Source organism: Cavia porcellus, unplaced genomic scaffold, assembly GCF_034190915.1.
Source record: "Cavia porcellus strain 051 isolate PalLab524CR breed Dunkin Hartley unplaced genomic scaffold, mCavPor4.1 scaffold_7, whole genome shotgun sequence".
In the NCBI taxonomy this organism is placed as follows: domain Eukaryota; kingdom Metazoa; phylum Chordata; class Mammalia; order Rodentia; family Caviidae; genus Cavia; species Cavia porcellus.
In genome coordinates this window covers 6,806,869-6,828,518 of record NW_026947490.1, presented here as the reverse complement: position 1 = coordinate 6,828,518, position 21,650 = coordinate 6,806,869, and the positions used below count along the sequence as shown (strand labels likewise).

The 21,650-nt window shown below is 47.1% G+C and overlaps 1 protein-coding gene across 5 annotated transcripts in view; it reads right to left on the bottom strand.

Moving 5' to 3' along the window:
• Tiam1 (TIAM Rac1 associated GEF 1) overlaps positions 1–21,650 on the bottom strand; it is a 359,373-nt gene that overhangs the window by 336,558 nt on the left and 1,165 nt on the right. The gene's annotated exons all lie outside the window — the stretch shown is intronic.

Sequence of the window (21,650 nt, the reverse complement as noted above, 5' to 3'; positions counted from 1 at the left end):
GGGGGTTGATCTGCTTGAGGTAGTCAGTTTCCTGTCACTATAATAAGATGTCAAAGATAATCAACTTTAAAGAGAAAAGATTCATTCTGGCTCACAATGTTGAAGGTTCCAGTCCATGGCCAAATGGCCCGGTCACTTGGAGCCTGTGGTAAGACAGCACATCATGGTGGACTGAGCAGAGCGGCTCAGCTCATGGCCAGGAAGTAAAAAAGACAGTGACAGGCACGGGGTGGGCCAGAGACTCACAATCCCTCTCAGGACACCCCCTCAATGACCTACAGATCTCCCTCCAGGCCCCACCTCCCAGGCTTCACTATCTCCCAACAGTGCTATGCTAGGGACCAAGCCTTTGACACATGAGCCTCTGTTAGTCAGCTTCCATCACTCTGACAAAGTACCTGCCACAAATCAACTTGGAGGACAAAAGGGTTCACTGTTCCAGAGGTTTCCATCCATCATTCCTTGCTGGTTCTGTTGCTGTGGGCCTGAGTGGAGGCCAAATATCACGGGGGCAAAGGACAGCAGAGTAAAGCTTCATAGCAGCCAGGAAACAGAGAAAAAATGGCCACAGACATCCAGAGAGGAAGGGGCTGAGGACCAGGTCAGTCTCCAAAGTCACCGTTCCAGGATCTGCTTACTCCCTTGCTCTAGGTTCCTCTTCCTGCTGCCATCACCTCCAATGATGTCACCCAATTCTGAATTCATCAGCAACCAAGTCTCCTACGTACGAACCTTTTGAGGGACAAATCATATCCAAGCTGCAAGAGAACTTTGAGGACATTTAACATCCTAACAAACTACCCAGAAAAGGCATTTTTCTCGGCCAGGGCAGCCCAATAAACATCTAATTTTAAATTTTCTAGTAGCCATCCTTTTTAAAAAGTTTAAAGATGAAACAATTTAATAGCTTGTTTTATTTAGCAAAGAGTATCACAAATATTATGTTTTCAACATAAATCAATATAAAGAGCCAACAACGACACACTTTACACTGTGCTCTTTCTTACTAGGCCTTTGAAATCCAAGCTGAAGTTTATGCAGACAGCATATCTCGGTTCACAATAACCCTGTTTGGCCACGAAGGGTGCAGGAAGCTACAGACCCTCTGATTGGAATTCATGACCCAGAAAAAAGAACACCGAGTAAAGAATTTCCTAAGGATGAGGGATTCTGGGCTTTCAAGAGACTGATAATAGAATGTGCTGGGCTTTCCTTATGACAACCCCTAGAAGGGACAAACACCCCTTTGGGGTCAAAACCAGCTACCTGCAATCCGGAAAACCTCTCCAGGATTCTGTTTCAAATCCAAAACCCCAACACACTCACTGCAGTGGAAAACAAATCGTATGCATAGAAAGAGACAAAGCCACCCAAGGAAAGGTGTCAGGCCAGAAGAGACACCAAACACGAGCAAGCTCACCACTGACATCCGAGCCACGCTCACAAGGCCAGGAGAGATGTCTTCTTTCCTGGGTCTTCACACCTTATCCCGTGCTCACTGGAAAAGCAACCTGCTTACCAGGACGCGGGGTGCCCTGTTCTGAGTGCTAGCACGAATCAAAGAGGTGGCCAAAATCAGCACTTACAGATCTTACTTTCTGCCTGCCTGGATGAACCAGCTGCATGTTTCTAGAGTTCCCTAAAAGTCACTAAAAGAATAATCACTATGGGGACTGGGGGGGACAGTTCAGAGCTCAGCATCCTTGTTGTTACCAGTGGATCTGGAAAATTCTTACTCTCCCTGTTTTTCCTTCTGTTACCTGAAAATCAAAGTCAACATGAGGAAACCTTTAATTCCCTAAAATCCATGGATGGTAGAGACATGGACTACACTGAGCTTCTCTGGCCGAGGTCCCCACTACAAACCCTCAACATTGGTAGATAAGCAAGGGCCCGCCACCTGGAGCTTTGGAACAAGGGGCCAAGCTCTTCCCACTGGACTTCTGGCTGGAAAACGGGTTATCCTTTGAAACTTCTGGAAGCCAGAGACACATAAGTGGAAGACAAGGGGTTGTCGTTTTGTCATTATGAGAGGAACCCAAAAGCTTTCTCCAGACAGTGGTGTCTGTGCTGAGCCCTAGACTATACAAGGAGAGAGAGAATCGAGGGCCGGGGCACTCCTAGATCCCTTACAGAGCACCTCCGGGATGCACTTTACCCCTCACAATGATCTCTAGGAAGGATGCACTCTGCTCACCCCCACTCAGGAGATGGGGAAACTGAAGCACTGAGCAAGGTCACAGACTGTTCAAGGTTCTCCCTTATCCACATCGGGTGCCAGTCAAGACACCCAGTGGACTGGATGCCTGAAACTGAGGACTGCATCCAACTCTACACACACTGTGCTTTTTCCTCTATCCGCAGACCTAGGATAACACGTAATAATTTATAAATTAGGCACAGCAAGAGATTAACAGCATGTGAATAACAAAGTAGAACAATTAGAATACACTGGAGTAAAAGCTACATGAACAAGGTCTTGCTTTCTCCTGAGCGCCATGCATATATTAGTATTTGGGGGCCACAGGTGACCACAGGTAACAAAACCTGATGGAAAGGAAACCCATGGGTTAGTGGGGACAGCTGTGAGCTGACCTGGGCTAGAGGCTGCCCTCTGCCCTCGACCACACTGTTGTGCTTGGGAACTAGGGGGCACATGCTGGGACCTGGACGCCCTGGAGCCCAGGAGGTACCTGCAAGAGGTGATGGAGAAAAAGGTTAACGTTTGAAATTCAAAAACCACATCACAGTGTGAGATAAGATGCATTAATCCTTTCAGAATCCTCCCCCTCATCTCAAACACACCCATCCCATCTTCCCCGCCCCTTTCTGAAGCACAACTAAAGACACTCATGAAAGAGGACTCTAGAACCACTTCAGAAGGTTGCCAGAACCACGGGGTACGTGTGCCTGAATCCAGGGGCAGGGCTGGAGGGGGATCACAGTACTGTGACTTTTACTTAGTTATGTTCTTTTTTTTTTTTAATTTAAACATACCATATTTATAAATAAGTGCATATCTTACAAATAAGTGCAAAAAGCTGAAGGATAAGAATCTCCCAGACAGGCAGGGTGAGGTGGGGGTCACTAGAGCGTCACAGCCTGGCCCAGTGCTCCTCCCTCCCCACACAGCCAGTCTGCCAGCAGCCTGCAGCTGAGTGGGCAGCACTGCAGCGAGCAGGTTTGGACTCCATGACCCTTAAACCACAGTAAACACGACCAGACACACTGCAGGCACAGACTGGCTCCCACCCGAGTGGAGGAGGGGAGGTTGGAGTCGCCAGAGGTCAAGACAAGGGGGCAGGAAGGAGGATGCAGGCTAAATCAGGAGAGAGGCAAGAAGAGCCCATTAGCTTCCCATTTAACAGCTCTCACCACCATACGAGTGGCTTTAATACAACAGCAACCGGCAAGATGGTGCACATCTGTAATCCCAGCACTCGAGGAGGCTGAGGCAAGGAGTCACAAGTTTGGGTAACTTAGTAAATAAGTGAGACCCTGTCTCAAATTAAAATTTACATAGCTCAGTGTCAAGCTCTGTTCAATCCCAGTACCACCAAAAAAAAAAAAAAAAAAAAAAAAAAACCCACAGCAAGTGATTTTCTCGTTATTTTGGACACCAGGCATTCAAAATCAACATGTGGGTAGGGCTGCACTGTCCTCTGAGGCTCTCAGCCTCCTGCACAGAATCCTTCCCGGCCTCTTCCAGTCTTCCAAGGCTTCTCCTGGAAGTCAGCTCTCCAGCTTCCTTCTCCACGGCCACATGGCCTTCTCCAAGGTGGCTCCATATCTCCCCACCTGTGTCCCTAGACCCAGGGCCACCTGGGCCCAACCCAGCTTCTCCATAGACACCGATGACTGCATATGGCCACATCCTGAAGTCCAGTGACATCACTTTTGGAAGAGACCCACTCAACCCACACTACATGGAGACCCAGAACTGACACAAGTCCTAGGTCTGGAGAGGACAACAGAGGGCAGACATCCAGCAGGCTCAGAAGGCGATGGCATGGCTCCCTTTTAGGAGAGTGCAAAAATTTTAATAAAGACCTGAGCCAGCCTGACCCAATGTTGTGAGGACTCACAAGAAACTGAGAAAAGTATTAAAAGCATCATAACACAGGAATACAGTTTACAGTGGCAGTTTGTAATACCTGAATCTTGAAAACAACCTCAAGCCCATCAACTGAGAAACAGATAAAAAAAATTTTTTTTGTGGTTGTTGTTGTTTGTCTTTTGGTACCGAGGATCAAACTCATAACCTCCTGCTTACCAGGCAGGCATTAATGCCACTGAGATAAATCCTTAGCCCCAAGACATGGTATTTTATACAATGGAATACTTACTACTCAGCCATAAATAAGGATAAGCTTGAGACTTTTACGTGGAAATGGGTGCAACCTGAGACCCTACTCATAAGTGAAATAAATCAAGACTCTCATGTATAAACATCGTATTGTCTCCATAATGTAAGAAACTTAAAGAGTAAGTAAGATTCAAAAAGTACAATAGACAATGTATTAACCACTGTTACTCTCCTTTTTTTTTTTTTTAATATTTTTCCTTTTTATCGGTACCACAGATTGAACTCATGACTGCCTACTTGCATGGCAGGCACTTATGCCGCTGAGCTAAATCCCCAGCCCCTACTTTCCTATCTTGTTTTGAAATTTTGTACCATTTTTATTGTTTTTCTTTTTAAAATTAAAAAAAAAAAGATTCCTTCATGTGCACTTTACTATTTCATTTTTGTCTTGAAGCTAGGCATGGTGGTACACACCTTTTATTCCAGTACTCAAGAGGCAGAGGCAGGAGGATCACCACAAATTCAAGTCTAGTCTGGGCCACACAGTCTGGCTACATCTGCCTCTCAAAAAAAAAAACTCTTGAAATCATGTAAAGGCATTTTTATCCAATCAAATTAAGAAAAATTAAAAGGTAACATTTGGAGGTATAAAATATAAGTTGATGAATATCACAAAAGCAAAAAAACATGCAAACAAATATCAGCAAGTGCCACCTAATAACGTGACAACAGAGATCATACGCCTGACAGCAGTCCCCGAAGCTCCTGCGGCCCAGCAGAGCACAGCCATTCGCAGCATGTGTGTACAGTCTGGGCCGGGGATGGCAAACCTTTCAGAGACGAGTGCCCAAACTGCAACCCAAATCCCACAAAGGCCCAGCACCCCACAACTAAACCCGAATCCTGAGGTTCTGGTTTAGAAAAAACAACGCATGCATTAATGTCTTTTGTCTGAAGAGGGAAACCCTCGTGCCATAGGCTCCCCAGCGCTGGTCTATGGTATCTGTACAAGGAAAAAACCAGTGAAAGAAAGACACACCTTGGAACGTATCTTCATTCTGATTGACATGTGACTGTGCTGTCTGTGTGATTCCATTAACACCAAGTACAAAAACCAACCTATGGTAGAAGAAATCAAGGTTGGGGTGACCCCCAAGCGGCTGGAGATGGAGATGCCACTTGGGTCACAACATGCCCTACTTCTGATCTGAAGCTGCTCCCAAGAGTGCCCTGTGTAAGAATTCACCAAGATGAGCCAGACATGATAGGACAAACCTGTAATCCCAGCACTCAGGAAGCTGAGGCAGGAGGATCGTTGTGAGTTTGAGACCAGATTAGGCTACAAAGTGAATTCAAGGGGATTTAGCTCAGTGGTATAACTGCCTGCTTGGCAAACTGAGATTGTGAGTTCAATCCCCAGCACGAAAAAAAAAAAAGTGAGCTCAAAGCCAGCCTGGACTGCATGAGAGACCCTGTCTCAAAAAGACAAAAAAAAAACATTGGGGTGTAACTCAGTGCAAAGGCCCTGGGTTCAATTCCTCATATACCATTCCTCATGCCCCCCAAAAAATCAACAAGCTGTTTGCTTACAATAATGGCCACTTTTCTATGGTCCTGTTGTATTTATTATCATGTTTAAAGGCAGAAAACAGCTCCCGCCCAGTGGAGATAAGACTGTCCTTTGCGTAGCATCTTGTGGAAGTTGTCTGTCACTGTAAGGCAGTGGGTCAGCCTGCTGTCATCACTCCACTGGAACGCCATTCGATTCCATGGCACCAAGTCCACACGGCACAATTTCAAGGCCTTTTTTGTGTTTTTTCCTCCAAAGGAAGTGTGGATACAACAGTGCTTTCATGAGCACCTTCCTGATTTCAGAAAAGATTGGGTCCCATCATCAAAAGAGGCTGAAATTTTAGCTGCCGGTGAGTGGGAGGTGCAGGAGGTCCCTGAAAACATTTTCCTGTGTTTCTCCCTGAAACAAAAGGGTGAAAATGGATTTTCCAGGAGCGGTGGTGGCAAGGGGGCAGCCTGTCTTGGAGCACGGGTCATCGGGCAGGGGGAGATGAGGACGGCTGATTAAAACAGGTGTCAGGAGCACCAGGGTCACGGACGGGAACCCTGAGACCTGGCAGGGAGTCGGCTCACAAGCCGAAGGGGTCCCCAGACTTCTGGCATCTGCCACACTTGGCCAGGCACACATTTCCACATCCATGTGCCCTGGAGGACTCACATACACCCACCGAGGATATAAAGTCTCAGCAGGAAATCTGTTCCACTCTTACAGTCTCCCCTAAATAAAGCACCTCTGACAGAGTACACTGAGTTATGGGGTTGCACTGAAAGAGAAGTCAACCGGTTACTGTACTATAAACAGCCACTCAGTGCAGCGCATCCCTGGGGCTGGGACCCCAGCAGAGGGGCACAGGGTAAGGAGGGGCCAGAGGGGTCCAGGGGAGCTGACAGAGACAGGACAGCTGGCCCCAGCCCGTGACCACCCACGGGCTGTCACTGGCTGATGTGCGAGGCTTTTTATGACGCCCAGGTGGTGTGGCCTTGGTCACACCACGACCTAACCTCTCTGATTCTCCACTGTCTCATCTGCGAAACGGGACGGCCGAATCCTGCTGTTTAACAATACCACCAGCCGGGCACAGGGGAAGGAGTCGCTGGGAAAAGCAGCCAGTTTGAAGGCTGGATCATGAGTACCACAGAGAGTATCCGTTATTTGCTTGAAGAAATGACTCCTTATCCTTCGCCCAGAAGAAAGCACAAAACAAAGGACAGTACTTCATCCAAAAGTCTCATTGATTGCCCTCAAAAGAGGTTCATTCAGGAAAGCACAGAAGGGGTCTGGGGAGGCATCTCAGAGGTCAGTGCTTCCCCAGGGTGTAGGAGACCAGCACTGGATCCCGCCCTGAGGGGGAGACAGTAAAAGAGAGAGGAAGAGGAGGAGGAGGAGGGGGAAAGAGGTACAGTGGGGTACATGCGTAACCCCAGCACTCCAGAAGAATGGAGGGTCCCACATTTGAAGTTTAAGCCCCTCTAGACAACTTAGTGACTCCACAGACATCTCCTCCTGGGCTGGAGTGGGGCATTATCAATCCTTCCACCCCTCAAATCCCAACTCCAGCACCAAAGGCAGACGGAGACCCTCAAGGATGACATCTCTTTTTGTTTGTTTGTTTGATTCTGTTTTTGTGTTTGCTTGCTTGCTTGCTTGCTTGCTTGAGACAGGGTCTTGCTGTGCAGTTCAGGCTGGCCCTGGGCTCACATTGTAGCCTAGGCTGGTCTGGAACTTGCAAGAATCCTCTTGCCTCAGCCTCCAAGGTGCTGCCATTACAGGAGTGCACCACCATGCCCGGCCATCTCTCCTTTTAAATCCAGCCCAGCAGGTCACCAATGACCAGTTCGCCAGCATCCAAGTCAATCTCTTAACTGCATCCAGGTCACCCTCCTAAACTGTGGTTCATAAAATCAGACACAAGCCAGGTGTGGTGGCGCATAGCCATTATGCCAGCCGAGTTCAGGCCTCCCTGGGCTACAAAGTGAACTGAAGGGTAGCCTGAACTGCACAGTGAGACCCTGTCTCAAAAAGACAAAAAAAACCCAGACAGGATTTGGGACATTAGTGTCTCTGAACAATGTGTTCAGCCTCAAATTCTCCAGGAGGAGGAAACCAAGGATAATTATTTCAACACTTTTTTGTTTTACTCCGGGGTATATTAAGGATTTAAGAGGTATGATAATGATAGCAATTTTTGTAAAAACTTAAAACAATGCTGAAAGTATAAACACAAACCGTTTGGTCTATTGGAAAGAAATGGGACATGAGAGCAAAAGCCACATAATATCATTAAATGATTAGGATCCAGCAGTGGTTTGAGCTGTGGTGAGTACGACATATTTATTTCATGGCAAAACTCATATACTAGGGGCTGGGGATTTAGCTCAGCGGCATAAGCGCCTGCCTTGCAAGCAGGCAGTTGTGAGTTCGATCCCTGGTACCGATAAAAAGGAAAAAAAAAAAAAAACTCATACTGGTACACACATATGTATTAACTGATCAAGACTGTTTAGCAAATTCACATGAAGAGCCATGTTTCGGTTGTACTGTTTTATTGTTTTTGTTTTTTAAGGTCAGGATTAATACAGATACCACACACTGGAAATTTATCCTGAAAAAATACACATAATCCAAGCACTTAACAAAAAAAAAAAAAAAACTCCAGCACTTTGGCAGGAAAATTGTGAGTTTAAGCCTTGCTTTAGAAAATTAACAACTCAGCAAGTCCTTGTCTTAAAATAAAAAACGGGTTGGGGATGTAGGTCGGAATAAAAACGCTGGATTCAATCCCCAGTACTGAAAAACAAAATCAAACAAACAAAATAAGTATATATCTTCAAAAGAATCTGGAAATAGAGATAAAAAGAATACAACATAAATAGTTAGGTACAGGAGAAGGGTAAACATACTATCCATTCACTGGCATGGACCACTAAAAGTGACAAGTAGGTAGGAGAGGATACATTCTCCTGGTTGATGTTGCAATGTTCCCTGAAAAGAAACAATGCCAAGCTGTATCTGAGTAAGAGTTACAAATATGCAAGAAAAATAAGGATGTGAGGGGAAAAAAGAAAATCCAAAGCAACCAGTGTGTGCCTGCAGCAGGAATATAAAAGGCCTCCTTTTAAAGGCACTTTACTGTTCTTATAAAATCAGCCTGTTGTTAAAAATACATTTTAAAGGAGTAAGCTAAGCCATCTGTAGCACCAACCATCTCAGAAGCCAAATCTCTGTCCAATAATCCTTGCTGCCCCTTGCCTAGAAACCTAGGTTGTGAATGTCAATAGGCCTGAATGCTGATTAGAGCTCAGTGAGAAGTTTGTTGCCCCTCCCTACAACCCACAACCTTCATCCCTGCCTCTGTGCCCTCAGCATTTGGCCCAATCACATGCCACGTCTCCATCACCCTTCTGCCAGGAAAAGGGATGTCTCTCCCTACTGAAGAATGAACTCAGAGGACCACAGAAATTAATAGGAGAAAAGGTCCATTGAGAGAACACTTCTGAGAGACAGGGGGGGTCCCAAGTGGGTGGCACTGAGGTTCTTTATCAGAGGTAATTTACACAACAAAATCACAATATGGCTACAACGCAGGTCAAACTCAGTCAACCCCATAGGAGCACAAGCATAGCTGCTTGGATAATATCAATCAATAAGGAAGCAAGGCGAGTACAAGGGTATACCTCGGGCATCGGGAACTTGAGCTGATCAGTAACTTCTAAGATCAAAGGCATTTCCAGAAAGAGATGGAGCCAGGGGTTCTGGTCTCCCACCTATGACTCTGATGCCTATCTGGGCCCACCGGACCCGGAGTGCTAATTACAGTGCAGTCTCAAGGTATTGTTTATCCCATGGGAGGCTTGAGGGCTTGGCTATCGCGGCTCCATCTTGGGACCTGGCTCTGTTCAGATCCACACCTGGCTGCAATCTTGGGGTCTCATCTGCACTGACCCCCTGGAGGGCTGGGCCCTCTCTGACTGCCTGCTAATTTCTATCCAGCTTAGCCATCTATAATAGTAAGGTATTATATGCTGTGGCCACAGAGCCCCACAAGCTGGGTAATTTGTAAGGAATGGGATTCTGGAGCCTGGGAAGTGCAGGGTCAAAGCACTGGCATCTGGAAAGGGCTTCCACTATACTGCATCTTCACAAGGCAGAGGCAGAAAGACTAAAGGAAGGGATGGGGGGAGGGGGGAACGCAGGAGAGGGAGAAGGGAAAGAAAAGAAGGTGGGAACAGTGACCCACGCCTGTAATCCTAGCTACTCAGGAGGCTGAAGTGAGAGGATAATCTGTGTTCTGGAGTTTGACACCAGCCCGGACTACACTGTGCGATCCTCATCTCAAAAATCCAAAACCAAAATGACAGTTAATTCAAATTTTAGAAAATTAAGCCAAGCATGGTGGTACACATCTGTAATCCCAGCACTCGAGAAGGCTGAGGCAGGTAGATCATTTCGAGTTCAAAATTGGGCTACAAAGTGAGCTCAAGGCCAGCCTGAAATGCATAGCAAGACCCTGTCTCAAAAAGACAAAAAAAGAAAGAAAAATAAAATTAAGCAATAATAACAGCAACAAAAAGAACTGCACACATCCCAAAGCCCAAGTGATTCCTTTTCCCTGGCTCCAAGCCAGGGAAAGAGACCTTGAAAGGAGGCAGGGGAAGACTCCTGTCCACCCCAAGGAGGGTCACACGGAACCACTGGAGGCTCAAAACACGATGACACAATACCACGTCCTTGGCTGATAAGCGGGCAGTGTACCCTGAGCCCGGACGTAGCTGCGGGTGGAATTTAAAATTGTGCCCCCCCCACTCCAATTTATGTTGAAATCCTAACCGCTGCTACCTGTGAAAGTAAACTTCAGAAATTGGTTCTTTGCAAATATAAGCAAGGAAAGATGTAAGTCATACTGAGTTGGGAGGAGCCTACAGCCAGTAACTGAGGTCTTAAGGAAGAGATTTGGAAGCAGAAGGTAGGAGACGAGAGCCTGGCCAGTCGCTGGGCGAGTGGGCGTGACCCGTCAATCACGGAGATCCACGACACATGCGCAGGGGAGCGTACTAAGCCCCGCACCGGGAGCACTAGAAAGTGCTATCTTCGATTCTTCTGGCCTGAGATCAAGACAGCTTTGTGACCGGCTGGCCAACAGGTGACGTCAGCGAAAGAAGGAGGGTACCAGAGACATTCGTCATAACCCTGGTGGCCGCTGTGCTCTCTCAGGGGTCCACTCTCATTTTGCAGAGCATACTTCTTTGGCAACCTTCAATAAATGTAAAGTCTCATTACCTTTTGGATGTGTCTTGACCAGTTCTTTTTCAGGACAAAAGAATTCTAGAAGGAATCTAAATAAAAGGAGCACACAAGAGGAGGACATTAGAGTGACAGGGGACCCTGGAGCCACCAGAAGCTGAAAGAGACAAGAAAAGATTCTACCCAAGAGCCTGCAGAGCAGGCTGGATTCACCGTGTTGTTTCAGATTCCTGCCCCAGGACTCTGGAAAATAATTTTCTGTTGGTTTGAATCACCTAGCCTGTGTCTTCTTATTACCTGAGCCCTAAAAAACTAAACCACACATGAAATAAATTTTAATTGGAAACTCATCATTACTTTAAAGACTTTTAAATATCATGGAAAGAGCCAGCCAGGCATGGTTGTGCATGCCTGCAATCCCAGAATTCTGGAAGGCTGAGGCAGGAGTATGCCATGTTGGAGCCTAGCATAGACAACTCAGTGAGACTTGTCTCGAAATAAAAATTAAAAGAAAGGCTAAGGATATAGCTCAGTATGAAGACCCTGAGTCCAATCCTTAGTAACAAATAAATATAAACATGAAAGGATGGGGACATGGAACACTTCATAAGCCAGGAGGCAATCCTAGAGAAAACGTTAGGTCAAAAGAAAAAAACCTTGACTGGAACTGTGGATTTAGGACCAGTGTCCAGAAAAAAGAAAGGGGACAGGCAGCCCTTCAAGGTTAACCTACTCTGATGGCTCAGGGCCACAGTTCAATCCCGGCTGAATGGGTCCTCAGTGGGACTAATCCTTCCATTCAGACCTAAGCCCCAGGCTTCCCATTTTGTCTATCCCAAAGTATCGCGCATTCTTTCTTCTTGCTGGGGTCCCTATTATTGAGAGGGACACTTACCATTAATCTCTGGCGATTAACAAGGAGGAAGTAGGCCTTGGGCACTTTGGGGCTGCGTGCAGCTCATCCATGGGATTGTTTTCAGGATAAACGTGACACTCATTTGACTTGTGACAAACTCAGTCAGAGAAAATTATTCAGTAAAGAAAAATTTTTTAAAAAGGATCCATCACCTTCAAATATTTATAGTCAGCATCTGACATTTTTCATATGAGGAAGTAAAGTAGCCTGTAGTGATTTCCTTTTAAAAAAAGCAGAGATCCTTAGTGGGATGCTCCTGACCAATCCAGCCAGAGGAAGACAATGAAAAACAATCAAACAAACAAAAATCCTTAGTGTGCTGGGGGAAAAAAGCAGAAGGGTGGGACTAGGTCAAAAAAGGCCATTAACTATTGTACTAAGGATCAAAGAGATTTTATGGACAGTGGAGGGACACAATCACAGACAGGCATCTCCTGGAATCTGTAGGTCAGAATCTTACATCCTAAGAAGTGCTCCCTCTTAGAATTCCACACAGGCATCTTCCACTCTGAGAAAAACCGTACCTTATGATTCCTGAGGGAATCCCATCCCCTTCCCAATTAAAGTCTCTTGGCAGCCACACCCCAGCAACCACAACCTATCTCCTGCCCCTGGACCCGTCCGCGTCAGCGCAATGATGCCCAGATCACAGGAGGGGCTGGCTCTGCACTGAAATGACCACAAGGACCCCTCTAGACTGCTAGCGGCTAGCTGCTAGGAGGCCCAGAAATTCACTTTTCCTGACTTGGACAGGATTCACAACTGCTGTGTTATAGGCTGAGAAGACAGGAATGACTGCAATTAGAACGCAGAGGCTGTCGGTGAAGAATAACTCTGGCTCTTCCCCCTCTAATAAGCTATGTTAACGGATGCCCGTGTGGAAAGTGGACGGTTAGTTCACTGGGAGCTCTACAGTCTTTGGCATGAAGACCCCGGCTCCTGATACTAACCAGCAGCTTCTACAAATAACCTCCCTTTGGTTTTGACCCCATCTCTCCAAGGAGATGGCCACTGGGTTTTCTGGCTTAAAGTGTGAGCTTAAATTGCAGCTTCAATTGCCACAGCCTTGTAAAGCAATCTTAATGGTTTAACACAATCCATGAAAATCCACATGGCCAAGTTGCAGGCAGATTCAACCCCAAATTAAAGCAATTAATCGTGGTGGGGGGAATGAGGGGAATAAACACAGGGTGAAGTTTTTAAATCTATTTTTAAGTAATTAGTGTATTGAATTGCTTAGTTACATGAAAACCATAGTTATGCAATTTTAACTTTTTAAATTACAATGAAATGTTAAAGTTCAATTGATATAATTGTAGAATGCAAATTATACTTTCTAATCAGATCTCAAGATAAGATAATTATTCTAACAGTCATACAACTTTTCCAAAATGTCACAGTAGACCTTGCACTGCATTCGGAATACTTTTCTGAAAATATTTTCAATGCTCACCGTACTGCTTAAGAGGAATAATATTATAATGATCACTCGCCAATATTTCTCCTACAAACTATCAGCCACAACAGATTAGAGGGCACAAAAGACAGAGCTTTCACGAGCCAGTTATTAGCAATAGCCTGAAGTCATTAACCAGAAGAAATTATTTATACATAAAAACCAAAACATCTGCAAAAATTACTTCATTTTTAAGAGAAAGAAATATATTTTAAAAAAGAGAAAGAAACATACCTTATTAATTTAGTTCTGTTTAAAATAACAAGCCGGGTGTGGTGGCACATGCCTGTAATCCCAGTACTCGGGACACTGAGGCAGGAGGATCCTTGTGAGTTCAAGACCAGCCTGGGCTACAAAGTGAGTCCAAGGCCAGCCTGAACTGAATAGCAAGACTCTGTCTCAAAAAGCCAAAAATACAAAATAATAATAATAATAATCAAAACCCAGGCTGGGGATTTAGCTCAAGTGGTATAAGTGCCTGCCTGGCAAACAAAAGGTCATGAGTTGGATCCCCAGTACCAAAAAAAAAAAAGCCAATGCCCCAAGAGAGCTCATTGCCAAACACCTAGAAAATGTAAGATCTTTTCCTGTGTCAAAATATTGCAATATGTGATCTTTGACAGTCTTAATGGGGACTGTAGCTCAGTGGTAGAGCATTTGCTGAGCATATGCCAGGTTCTGGGTTCAATTCCTGGCACTGCAAAAAAAAGGTGGGAAAGAAAGAGAAAAAAAAAAAGGAGAAAATGTCAGGTATAGCTGGCCATGGCAGTACAGGCCTACAGTCCCAGCACTCTCGGGAGGTTGAGGCAGGCGGGTCACCATGAGTTTGAGGCCAGCCTGAACTACATAGACAGACCGTGTCTCAAAAAACAATTCAGGCAGTGTGGTGGCATGTTTATAATCCAGCACCCTACAGGCCCTACTTGGCAGTTTACCAATTTAGTGAAACTCTGTCTCAAAATATAAAGTAAAAAGGGTGAGGACATACTCAGTGTGAAGGTCCTGGGTTTACTCTCTAGTATTGCAAAAAGAAAAAAACAAACAAACAAAAAGTATAGCCTTTGTGTCCTTTGAAAGCAGGGCTTCTCACCATGGCGTTACTGACCACGGGCCAGAGACTCTGGCAGTGGGCTGTTTGGTACCTTGAAGTGGGCACCCCTCACTTGTACTCTCTGGGTGCCGCTAGGCCCTTGCCAGTACAGCAGGGACACCAAAATTGTCCCAGACATTGCCAAATGTCCCCAGGAAGCAAAACTGCCATCAAGAACCTCTGTCCCAATATAACACACACACACACACACACACACACACACACACACACACACACAATGACCCAAAAAGCCTTTAACATCTAAAGCTGATACCCAAACACAGTTCACTTCCAAATTACACTGCAAATGTTCCCTTTGATGTGCTGAATAATTGAGTCATTCTCAGTTGTGTCCAATAAACAAAGTTTGGTCTATTTTTAAAATGTAAAACTGGTGTTTTAAAACAAAATGTTACACATAGGAGCACCTATCTGTCATGCTAGCTGTTGGGAAGCTGAGGCAGGAGGATCTTTTAGTTCAAGGCCAGCCAGAGCAACACTGAGTTCTGAAGTCAGTCTGAGCTAAATAGACAGCTAGTTTGAAAGAAAGAAACAAAGAAACAAAGAAAGAAATCCTGTGCTTCCTTATTCAATCTGTAGCTTAACTAGCCATGCAAGCAGAACTAGATGAAAGAAATTATAACACAGCAACCAGCTATGCAGTATCCGCAGGACAGAAATACAACCAACTACACATTAATTTTCGGCTCTCAAAAACAAAAGAGTATGCTGAAGACATCAAACAAGCAAAACGATAACACACAGGACGGAGAAAATGTCTGTAAATCAGGTCTCACATCAAAAGTATAAAGACGGGCCAGCGTGCTCCAGGCTCCACTGGCCATGACGCTGCAATAAAAATCATATCAGAGTTAAAAACGAACTGAGCACCCTCACTGATAAGGCGGAGGAAAGCGGGTAGTGGGGAGCACAGTCCTGAGGGCTGAGAACACTTAGGAGTCCCCGCAGGAAGGTGGAGACCTCCCCAGGGAAAAGGGACGCCCCCTAGTCCCAGTACTCAGGGCTCCACAGACCATCTCAGATAAAGACAAGAGGGACTCTCCACACTGTGGATCCCAGCCATCCGACCTCCCAGTACCACAGTCACCGAAAACACAGCCCCAGTTACAGACACTCTGGAAAATGCCGGCTGGTACAAGTCATAGTTACACCAGTTGAGCCAGGTGTGGTGGCGCATGCCTGTAATCCCAGCATTCAGGAGGCTGAGGCAGGAGAATCCCCAAGAGTCAGAGGCCAGCCTGGCTTCAAAGCCAGTGAGTTCAAAGCCAGCCTGAACTACAGACTAAGACCCTGTCTCAAAAAATAAAATAAAATAACACTGGTCAAGACACAGTCAGGAACATCCCAGGGTTCCTTTGAAATGGAAGAACTTGCCCCAGAGGGACCACTTTCCCGGGACATCCTTGTGGCCTGTGAGTGCACAGAAGAGCACAGTATTTTCAGGTAGTGGGGGTCAGGCTCCTATCAAGTCCAAACAAGACTAAGCCCACATACAATCCTGACGGTACTAAAGTCCAAGGTTCTGAGCCGCTGGCGCAGCCCCCAGAGCAAATATAGCCTAGCTCAGCAACCTCCTGTCATCTTCCCTGAAGTACACACAGCAGCCCGCTCTTCCTAGGCCAGGGTTCTTAGCTGGGCAAGGAGATAGGAGCCTGGAAGCCCACACTCTGGGAGGATGAGGCAGGAGGGTTGCAAATTCAAAGCCAGCCTGGGACACTGAAGATACCTAGACAAGCATCTCAAAATAAAACAACTAGAAAAGGGCTGGCAAGGTTGCCTGATATGAAGGCCCTGTGTTTGATCCCAGTGTCACCAAAAAAAAGATCAGGGGATCTGAGAAGCCCTGGGAAGGGTAGGACTTGGGCTGCAATTCTCCCCAGCTGCACCGTAGAGAGGGGGCACCCCCGGGCTCCCACTCCATTCCCCATGCTTCACAGCTCGGACCCCAAGCCCAGCCTGGCCCACCCCCAGAGCAGCCCTGCAAGCTGTTGGCCTGCAGCTCGGCAGCGCGGCAGCCAGCACAGGGCACAGGCAGCAGAGCAGGAAGTCAACCCAACCCTGTAACCAAGCTCAGAGGGCGGGCAGGACGAGAGGTGGCCGGCAAAGGCAGCTTTCCCCACCAGCACATCCGGTCAGCCCCAGGGCCTGGTGTCTGGGCTTTTCAGGCCTGGTGTCTGGGGCCTGGTGTCTGGGCTTTTCAGGATGACCCCTAGATCTCCTCCATCCGTGACCATCCCAGCCCTGGCCTCCCTTCCCTCAGGGTGCTCTACAAAGCCCAGGTTTCTGGGTCCCTCGGTAGGCCCAAGCCCCCGGAAACCCTGCACCCTGCACTCTGGACAGCTCTGACCTCTGCACTGCCTGCTTTCCCCTGAGCAGCAGACGTGGGCCCAGGGAGAGAGGAACAGTGCCTAACTACATGGGGCAGGGGGGCAGCTCAGTGGTTGAGCACTTGCCCGGCCTGCTGAGGCCTGAGTTCCAGTCCCAGCACAGATGATGAAGACATTTATAACCATAAACTTTACTAGAAGTTACTTTAAATGAATGGACTGTTTATTCCTGGAATTCTGTGTTTCTTCTTGCAAAGTTTCCCATTTAACATTTTCAGACTACAGTGCACCCTGGATAATTGAAACAAGAAGCAAACCAAGGATAAAGACACCCTGCTGCACTAATCCTTCAATCCTTAATAAAATTATGCTCAAGTTTCAGGGTTTTTGAGGAATCTCCATACTGATTTCCAAAGTGGTGGTCCTTGTTTAGATTCTCACCAACCAATCTTGGAGACGATCTGCAGGTCCATCAACAGACAAACAAATAAGAAAATGCGGCACAACATGTATACACCATGGAGTACTACTACACCACAAAGAAGGATAAACCTGAGTGACCTGTAGGAAATGGATGCACCTCGAGACCACAATGTTATGTGGGATAAATCACGTAAGCTTAAACACCGCTTAGATTCTCTTATATGAGGCACCCAGAGTAAAATTAAAGAGCAGAGTAAGAGACAGATAATAGAAAGTAGAGAGACAGAGCCTTCTCCAAGGGGAACCTCAAAAGATGGAGGGAGGGGAGAGAGAGAGAGGAAGGAAAGGAGCTAGTGTGTACTATCCATACGGACCAACCACACAAGGAACGCAAATGTTATGCAGAGCAAACACGCACCAACAAAGGGTAAGAGAGAAAGAAGAGGAGACACGCTCTCCGGGGGCAGAAACTGGCATAAATAATACAGGTGTTGGGTTTGGGGTTATTATTTTTAAACCAAAAACACCTTCCTCTTTCATTTTGTTCTCCTTCATGAATTCAGAGTGCCACATTCCTGTAATCCCAGCATTCTGGGAGGCTGAGGCAGGCTGAGGCAGGAGGATGCCAAGTCCCCGCTTAGCCTTGGAAGTCTAGTGAACCCTGGTCTCAAAAACGAAAATATAAACAAAACCACAATTTTTAAGTAAGTAAATAAAATGGTCTGGCCCAGAATGCATGAAGTCCTTTTCATACCATACTTTGCTTTTGCTAGGCCGTATCACCATCCCACCCTGACTACACCGGGCAGTTCTAGACAGGAGCTGGGCCCAACGGGCCATGTCAGCCGAGGCTGAGGCTGCACCCCATGGAAGGAGCCAGGAAGCAGCCCTCCTCCTGGTGAGGCCGAGGACCCATCGCTGCCTCTCTGCCCTCCCCTGGCTGCCCAGAGCAGAGGAGACGGCTCTCAGAGCTCAGATCCCACCCCGCAATGCTGCCACCTTAAACGAATCCAGACCCCACTCCCTGTCTCGCGGCAGCACACATGATGCCCCAGCTCTGCCTCCGCCAGGAAAAGGGGCGCAGCCTTCTCCTCGAAGGCGCCCCCAGCTCCACCAGCACTTCAGGCACTCCCCTTCCCACACCTACCACCGGTCCTCGTGAATTTCTTAATGAGGTCCCTGGGGACCGCAGGAACAAGGAAGGTCTTGTGCCGGCAGGGTGTGGAGGAGGGGCCTGCGGACAGGAAAGTCTCTGCCCCCTCACTGCAAGCACCTTTTTACACTAGGACATTGTTTTCCTGTTGAAACACTGTTTCCATCAGAAGACTGCCTTCATTCTGAGTGCCTCTTTTATTTTTCTTTTAACTTGCTTCAAGTAACTGACTTGGCCAGTAGTGATGATGCGACAGATTTTTGTTTTCTCTTGGACACAGAAATTACATGAAACAGCAGGGCATGGTGGCTCACGTCTGCAATCCCACCACTGGGGAGGCTGAGGCAGGAGGATCCCTGAGAGTTCCAGTCCAGCCTGGGCTACAAAGTGAGCTCAAGGCCAGCCCAAACTGCACAGAGACTGTTTCGAAAAGACCAAAAAAAAAAAAAAAAAAAGAAAGAAGATAGATAAAATAAATGTTAACCAGGGGGTGTCTGCCACAGTGGTGTATTGTCTTGTAATCCCAGCATTCAGGAGGCTGAGGCAGGAGGATGATGGCTGGTTCAAGGCCAACCTGGACTATAGAGTGAGACCCTGTCTCAAAACAGCAAAAATAAATAGATAAATAAAAGTAAAGCCCTTTTACATGGCTAAGCTAAATGGTTCCCGCACATGCCTGTATGTGTGCATGTGTGCATGTGTGCACTCACGCACACACACACACACACACACACACACACACATACACACAGAGTGAAACTGGTTTTTCAAACAGACCAAATAACTGGGGCAGTGAAGGACCGATCATCCTCACCCACCAGTCTGCCTCATGGGCATCGGCACCTTGTCCAGAGGGCCAGTTCTCATCTGGGCTTCTTGCCCTGGTCCCTTGTGGGCTCCCTTCAGGCTAAGTACTACGTGCTGATTCCTACTCCGCTCATTCCCCATTCGGGAAATCCCAGGCTTGTATTAAACTTTTTTTTCTGGTGATAGAAACTGAACCCTGGGCCTTGACACACAAGGCCAGCACTGTATCATGGAGCTACATCCCAGGCTCCTTTGTATATATGTATGTATGTATGTAAGAAATAGCTCAGTTGCCCAGGCTGGCCTCAAACCTGTGATCTACCTGCCTCAACCTCCAGAATAGCCGGGACTTCCGGCATACACCATAGTTCTCAGTGTGCTACACACTTTTTAAAACATTAACACCACCTCTCCTTCCACCCCAAAACATACTTCTCCTTTAGCCAGTTAGCTCCTGGCAGAAACCCCGGAAAGCACCCATAGGCTGTCAGCAACACTTCGGGGCAAGGGTTGTTGGCCAGGTGCTCTACAAAGCCGGGGGTACCTTGGCCCAGGCCAGCAGCCGAGAACAGCAGGAATCCTGGAGGGTGAGACAAGACGGGTACTGCCTTTCCTTTCTGGCTTGGAGGGGGAGGGGGAAGCAAGAACTCTACAAGGAGAGGAGGTCTTTGTCCAGGCTCTTTGGATGAGCATTACAGTATAGTTAAATTGTCAGCTAATGAGATTTCCTAACCACTTGTTCCCTTTTAAGTTTAGACCCCCCCCCCCAGAGGATCTGAATAGCAGACAGCAGCAGGGGGCAGAGAGACTTCTGACCCAGGGCCAGAGAATTTCCCCAAGCAAGTACAGAAGAGATCAGAATCATTTCTGGGAGTAGAACTTTTATCACATTCATTAACCGCTGTTTAACAATCATGCTACCGGCCAGCAGACATCTGCAAGCCCTGGACCGACTGCAAGCCTTGCGCCTGGTTTTTGTTTATTTGTTACTTGTCTGGACTGAGGAACCCTCCAAGGTCTACATATGCAGGAGAGTAAGTGTTGTTGGACCCAGCTCAATAGTTTGTCCCAGCAGGCAAACGGGCATTAGAACAGGAAGCATTTCTGTAATAATAACTTGGGATTGTGTCTCTTTTTTATAGGTATCTCAAGATAGGTTGTTATTGCTGTGCTCTTCAGTTTTTCAATATGATACTGGCTTGTCTTTCTGCCTAATGGAAATTAGCAGTAGGGAGCTAGACTGCGGCAAAACCAAGTCAAAACACACTGACAGCACTTTGAACATATTCAATGAACACAACTCTCTCCGACCCTCCTGCTTCCTACAGAGCCTCCTCTTTACCTTTATTTCCCCTCTATTCTAAGATAATTACTTAGCAACTTCGATGTTTACACTCAAAGCTACCTCTCTTGCAAAGTCTATGTCCAGGCACAAAAGGGCCCATTCTGGAACTCCGAGTTTTATTGAACTTGTGCTGCTAAACTTCACTTGGCCTAGAAGGGTCACCTCCCGACCTACAGACAGCGCTTTCCTTCAAACCTCCCTCCCCTGGGAGGGGGGGGGCGGGGAATCACCTCGCAGAGCAGCCATTGGTTCACCAGCAACCGCTGCCCACCCAGACAGGTTCCTCTCTCCAAGCCCAGGTCTGGGCCTCAGAGTCTGGAGGAAGAAGGAAGAAGAAACAACTAAAACCCAATGGAAATTCAAACACATAAAAAGGAGCTGCAGGCGATTAGAGATAAGTATAATTACGTCTAAGGCCAAGTCAAACAAGCCCTGTTTGCAGCTAAAAACAGCAGTCCTCTGTGTCTTCCCAAGGAGAGCTGAAGAGTAGAGAATGCGGAAAAGAAGGGTAACTGGGGGCCATCCTAACAGAGGACCAACACAACTCCAGTGTTTTATATGAGACTGATCACCGTGCCATGCAATTAATTTATATTGTCCTGATCCCTTCTCCGCCCCTGCCAAGATACTCATTAGTCCCATTTTACAGGCACACAAACTGAGACTCCGGATGACAGGCTCGGCTAGGATTGCCCAGCTTGAGAACCACACCGACCAGGCTCAGGAACCGAGTTTGTTTGACCTCGGGCGCAGCCTCTCCGCGGGTGCTTGGGTCATCTGGCCCCGTAATTCGATCCGGACCGCTAGGGTTCCAGGGCGCCGCACTTCTGTTGCGCGGAGCCCGCGTGGGTACCACGCGAGCACGCACAGATTTGTAGCGTCCCAAGGGCTACCACGCGTCCTTCATAACCTGCCAACACGCAGTAAAAGATGGGCTGCAAGTCAGGCTGACCCGGAGAAAGGCCAGAGGCTGCTGCTGGAAAGGGATGAGC